Genomic DNA, 6,609 nt, shown 5'->3' with positions numbered 1-6,609 from the left:
GCAATCCCGCACAAAATACGTCAGGGGAGCAATCCCGCACAAAATATGTCAGCGGAGCAATCCCGCATAAAATACGTCAGCGGAGCAATCCAGCCACTTTCTTATGAATATATATATAAAATACATCAGCGGAGCAATCCAGCCACTTTCTGCTGAATACAAATATATAATACGTCAGCGGAGCAATCCAGCTACTTTATGCTGAATATAAATATATAATACGTCAGCGGAGCAATCCAGCCACTTTCTACTGAATATATATATATAATACGTCAGCGGAGCAATCCAGACACTTTCTACTGAATATATATATAATACGTCAGCGGAGCAATCCAGCTACTTTATACTGAATATAAATATATAATACGTCAGTGGAGCAATCCAGCCACTTTATACTGAATATATATAATACGTCAGCAGAGCAATCCAGCTACTTTATACTGAATATATATATATAATACGTCAGCAGAGCAATCCAGCCACTTTATACTGAATATATATAATACGTCAGCAGAGCAATCCAGCCACTTTATACTGAATATATATATATATATATATATATATATATATATATATATATATATATATATATAATACGTCAGTGGAGCAATCCAGCCACTTTCTACTGAATATATATATATATATAAAATACGTCAGTGGAGCAATTCAGACACTTTTTTGACTATATCAAACGTCAGCAGAGCTAAATATTTTAATTAAAGTTTACAACCTTATTCGTTCCGTAATTCCATTATAATGGCCCCCAAACGCCAGCAAGTCCTTTCTGAGGAGGAAACTCAGACAAAAAAATCAAAAAAGCGCTGAAGCTCAAAAGGTTCGTAGAAGTAGGGGTAAAAAACAGCACCTAAAATTGCAGCGTGAAAAAAATACTGTGAGAAGAAGGGCTGCCCGTCATAATCTCACCCAAAAAAAAGCGTCAACAGATGCGCAAAGCTGACGCTGAGAGGCATAGGTCTGCCCAAGAGATTATGACAGACGGTGAGCTTCAGCAGCATCGCAGAGCCAATGCTGACAGACAAAGAGTAGCCCGTACTAAACAACGTGCCCGCTGGGGGAAGAACGTAAGATTTCGCAACACTGCTTTGCTTACTGAAAACTTCAATGAAGACGACATTGAGGCATGCTATCTTGGCCCAATGAACAACAAATGCTCATTTTGTAATGCCAACCATTTCCAAAATGAAATTACAACAAACTGTTGTCATAGTGGAACCATCAAACTGGAAGAAGTGCGAATGCATCCCTGTATTACTAATTGCATGAAGAGATCGGATCCAAACTCCAAGAATTTTATGGAAAACATAAGATCATACAATAGTGCAAACGCTTTTGCATCAATGGGCGCACAAATTGACCAATCAATTAACAGGTGATCAGGTCCTTTCTGTTACAGAATCCATGGGCAAATTTACCATGCAACATCTGCGTTGCACCCTAACCAAGGTGAATCACCAACATACGCCCAGTTATATATTCTGGATTCGGCTCAAGCCTTGAATGAAAGAATGCACAATCCAGCCAACAGTGGATGCATTCGTAATCTTATGGAAAATCTACAAAGAATTCTCGAAGATATCAATCCTTTCTCCAGAGAATACAAAAATATGTTGCAATTTGAACAAGAAGAAATGCTAAAAGCAAATCAAGAAAACCGAATGCCAATTGAATATAGCATGACTTTCGTGAGAGAAAAAGTAAATACTATGCACCCCGGCAGAATCAGTGCTCCAACTGCCAGATGGTGCACCCCCAGAAAACCGTGACATTACCATTCATCCAAAAAGTTGAATTTTACAAAATATATCTATTCTGAGTAGAATCTGTGACCCAATGTGCTACCCTTTGCTTTTCCCTTATTGGGACTCTGGGTGGACTACAGAACTAAAAAAAAACAGTTGGTCAAGGAAATGTGACTCAACTTCAATGGTATTCATACCACTTTGCCATTCGTGATGGTACTTTTAACCAGTTCCTTAAAGCAGGAAAGCTGACACACCAATTTATGGTTGATGCCTATTGCAAAACTGAGGCAAACCATTTGAATTGGGTGCGCAAAAATCAAAGTACTGTAAGAGCTGAAGAATATGACGTCCTTCACCAATTCGTGACCAACCACAGTTTCATGAACATAAATATCCTACCTGGAAAAAAAGTCATATTGCCATCGACTTTCCAAGGAAGTCCAAGAAATATGGCACAAAACTACCAAGATGCCATGGCAATGGTCAGGAAATATGGCAAACCAGACCTATTTGTAACAGTAACGTGCAATCCAAAATGGAGGGAAATCAGGGAAAACTTACTTCCCAGTCAGCAACCATGCGACAGGCCCAATTTAGTAGCTCGAGTATTTAACATGAAACTAAAATTGCTACTTGGAGACCTAACCACATACCACAGATTTGGACGTGTTAATGGTATGGTGTATGTAATTGAGTTCCAAAAAAGAGGGCTCCCTCATGGACACATATTGGCATTTATGGCCCGGAATACAAAGCCTGGGAAAAAGAAAGAATTGACAAAATTGTTTGTGCAGAGCTCCCGCACAAAGACACTCATCCGAAGCTTTATGAAACTGTAAAATCTTGCATGATACATGGTCCATGTGGTCCACTTAATCCAAATGCACCATGCATGGACAATGGGAACTGTACTAAAGGTTTTCCCAAGGATTTCTGTTCCGAAACTAATAGCAATGTAAATGGATACCCTAAATATCAATGCCGGGATGATAACAACTTTGTTGAACTTGGTGGAAACAGGGCTGATAATAGATGGGTTGTACCTTACAATCCTTATCTTTCCTTAAAATACAATTGTAGCCACCGAGGGTTCGGGTGCTACAGGTGTATTGCACCTCAACCAGAGGTGTGATATTCCACTCCCAGGTAAGGATGGAGTGTGGAACAGGGCTCAGTTAGCTGCATACACACACTCACCCCATTTCCGGGGGACAGCTCAACGGTGCTCCCATTTATGCAGGCACAACTGACCATGTCCCTGGCTGGAGTGGGGAGGGGGGAGAGAACCCAGTGATGTAGGAGCAGAAGGGGACGGTTTCTGAAGCATAGTAAGGAGCTCATTGGGTGCAGGTCACCTGAGCTCAGACACAGAGAAGCAGATGAAAGGTGGGAGCCATCTTAGTCAAGGGGGAAGTCGAGTCAGTGGGTTCAGAAGGGAGAGAGAGCTGACAGGGAGACGAGGCTCAGCCTGAGCTCAGCTCCACGAGGCAGGCCTAGAGAGAAGGCCGGGGCCAGAGAGGAGAAGAGGAGAAGGAGAAGGAAGGAAGGAGAAGAGACAGAGGAGTAGAAAGGCTCCAGAAACAAGACGGCAGAAGGGACCCTAAGAGAGCAGAACGGACAGCAACCGTTGCAAACCCGCGTTATATCGGGTGAAGGGTCAGGCTGTGGAAGGGTACCGGATTCCCAAGTTGGTGGAGGTAAATCATCCCTCAGCCAAGAACCAGAGGTCGTGATCATTTATTGGTGCAACCCCTCGCCAAACCTGCTAGGAAGGCACCATATAGGATAGCGGGAAGCGGAGGCCAACGCTTACCCAACACGGTCCTCGGTAGCTGGACAGAAGTTTGGTTACTGGTGGGGCACGAGAGGCCAGAGTAAAGGACAGAAGGGGGTCCTGTGCCATACTCCTGAATTGCCTGGGGGTTGACCGAGCTCCTCACCTCGTGGACGCAGCACGGCTTGGGCAGTCATTGCTGACAGAAGTGACTTGGATAACAACTGTGAGTAAAAACCCTGGACTGCACCATTGGACTCAGTATGATCTTTGCTGCGCCTGCACCATCACCCCCAGTATCCACCTACACTGCCCTGAGACTACACTCTTCCCGTTGGGAGTTATCCTACCCCTGTGCTGCACACCAACACCAGCCTCAGCGGTCTGCCTTGCAGCGGCGGTTATCTCTGACCGCAATCCACGGGTGGCGTAGTCGGACATTCAAAACACTGATAAATAGACTGCCACAATTTGGTCTGACCACCCTGAGCCACGGGATCGGGTTGCCACTACTACCTCCATCAGCACCGTACACCAGAAGGCCCGGTTCCGGGTACCCTACGGCCCAGGGGGCGAGTCACAATGCCCACATAAACATTGAGATTTGCAGTTCTATACAAAGTGTAAAATATTTGTTCAAATACGTTTACAAAGGGCATGATTGTGCAAATAACCAGTTTGTTACTGCTGCCACAGAACAAGAAGCCACGGTTGAATGGGATGAAGTAAAAAATTGCTTAGAAACTCGATATGTAAGTGCACCTGAAGCATGCTGGAGACTCAGGGAATATAAAATGCACCATCAAACTGATCATGTGGAAAGATTAAATGTCCACCTTGAGGACAAGCATACAATATGCTTTATACCAGGTAAAGAAGCTGAAGCTGTGCTGCAGAAAAACACCAAGTCTAAACTTCTTGCTTGGTTTAAACTGAATCGGGAAGATCCTAATGCCCAACAATATTTATACATTGAAATCCCTGAACATTAGACTTGGGATGAAAAAAATGTTAAATGGAAACCACGTTGCAAATGTCATAAAAACACAATTGGCAGAATGTTTAACGTTAGTCCATTAGACAGAGAAAAATACTTTCTCCGAATTCTCCTTCTCAATATTCGAGGCGCAACATCTTTTGAGGATCTCAGAACAACTGAAGGAAACCGTTTTGCTACTTTCCAAGAAGCCTGTATTGCAAGAGGGTTAACTGATGATGACTCTGAATGGGATACTTGCCTAAGGGCCCCGTCACACTAAGCGATGCAGCAGCGATCCCGACAACGATACGACCTGTCAGGGATCGTTGCTGCATCGCTAATACATCGCTGGTGAGCTGTCAAACAGGCAGGCTCACCAGCGATCAGGGGAGCAGCGATATCGTGGAAAGAATCGTTCCACGATGTCCTGCTCCCGTTACCAGCCTGCTGCAAGCAGGAGCAGGCTGGTAACTATGGTAAACATCGGGTTACTAAGTGCGTGTGTGCCCCTAGTAACCCACTGTTTACCATGGATACCACTCTGCTACGGTGCGCGGGAGCCTCCGCGCACCGTAGCAGAGTGGTATCCATGGTAAACAGCGGGTTACTAAGTGCGCGCGTGCCCCTAGTAACCCGATGTTTACCATAGTTACCAGCCAGATCGTTGGTCCCGCTGGTCACACACAGCGATGTGTGCTGGCCAGCGGGAGGCCAACGACCAAAAAATCTAGCGATATCGCTATGTGAGACGGGGGCTTAAGAGAAGCTGCCACTTATCAAATACCAATACAACTTAGACAATTGTTTGCATTTATTTGCATCATGTGTGAGCCGTCTAACGCTGCAGCATTGTTTCAAAGGCACAATAAAAATCTCATGGAAGACTATACCAGACGTTTCCCTCATGTAGAAAAGGCCCTCTATATGACATTACATGAAATTGAGTCTGTGTTACGGACACATGGAAAGTCATTACAAGATTTTGGCCTACAACTTCCTGTTGGCAAGTACGATGATCCAATCAATTCTGGCAAATATTACGACCCTGTTTTGCGGAAAAGGCTTTGTTTGAGGAGAAATTTCAAATGTTAAACCCAGGACAACGAAAGGCTTTCGAAAAAATCAGAGAAGCTTTTGAGAATCCCAACTTGGAAAAACGTCTATTTTTTATTGACGGACCTGGTGGAAGTGGTAAAACATTCGTGTATACTACAATCATGCATTACATTCGGAGAAAAATGAATTAGTCTTGCCATGTACATTTACAGGCATTGCTGCTACTTTGCTGGAAGGAGGCTTCCCATAATCTGTTCAAACTGCCTATACCAATTAATGAAACGTCGACGTGCAATATTCGTCATGACAGCAATACTGACAATGAGTTGAAAAACGCCAAACTCATAATCTGGGACAAAGCTTCTATGGCTCCAGCTCACGCTGTAAATGCAGTTGACACCTTCTACAAAGAACTCATGACTGAAGATCCAAAAGTTCCCTCCAAAAAAACGTTCGGAGGTGCGGTGTTTGTTTTTGGTGGAGATTTTCGACAAATCCTTCCTGTTGTACCACATGGCAGCAGAACCGAAATAATTTCAGCATGCATGAAGAACAGCAATTGTTGGAGGAATATTGAAGTCCTCAAATTGGACCAAAACATGCGTACCAATGAGAACAATGTCCCCCAAGAACATCAAGGCTTTTCCCAATGGCTTTTAAACCTTGGAGATGGAAAACTTCAAGAACCAGGACTAGAGGAAGGTTTCTTTGAAATTCCTTCTGTCTGCATTGAAAATGGATGTATTGTTGATGCTGTCTTTCCTCAAGTCATACAACCAGAAGATGAAAGCATTGCAAACCATGCAATCCTAACTCCAAAAAACCAACATTCACATGAACTGAATGAAAATGTTCTTAGACGAATTCAGTCTGAATTGAAATGCTACAACAGTATTGATTCCATTCAGCAAGATACTGCAAATGCTGGTGAAGCAGCAAACTATCCAATGGAGTTCTTAAACAGCTTAACGCCTGGTGGTATGCCTCCTCATAGATTACATTTGAAAGTTGGAGCAGTAGTCATGCTATTAAGAAAC

At 43.6% G+C, this 6,609-nt stretch overlaps 1 pseudogene; it reads left to right on the top strand.

The window, feature by feature from the left end:
* The first annotated feature begins 1,526 nt into the window (after positions 1–1,526).
* Positions 1,527–4,529, top strand: LOC141161346 (uncharacterized; annotated as a pseudogene).
* Positions 4,530–6,609: the final 2,080 nt, after the last annotated feature.

The sequence above is a fragment of the Phyllobates terribilis genome, unplaced genomic scaffold (assembly GCF_046119375.1).
Source record: "Phyllobates terribilis strain yellow unplaced genomic scaffold, ASM4611937v1 Scaffold_9__5_contigs__length_417890890, whole genome shotgun sequence".
Lineage (NCBI taxonomy): Eukaryota > Metazoa > Chordata > Amphibia > Anura > Dendrobatidae > Phyllobates > Phyllobates terribilis.
Note: the sequence above shows the minus strand (reverse complement) of the source record. Positions and strands in the feature narration are given on the sequence as shown.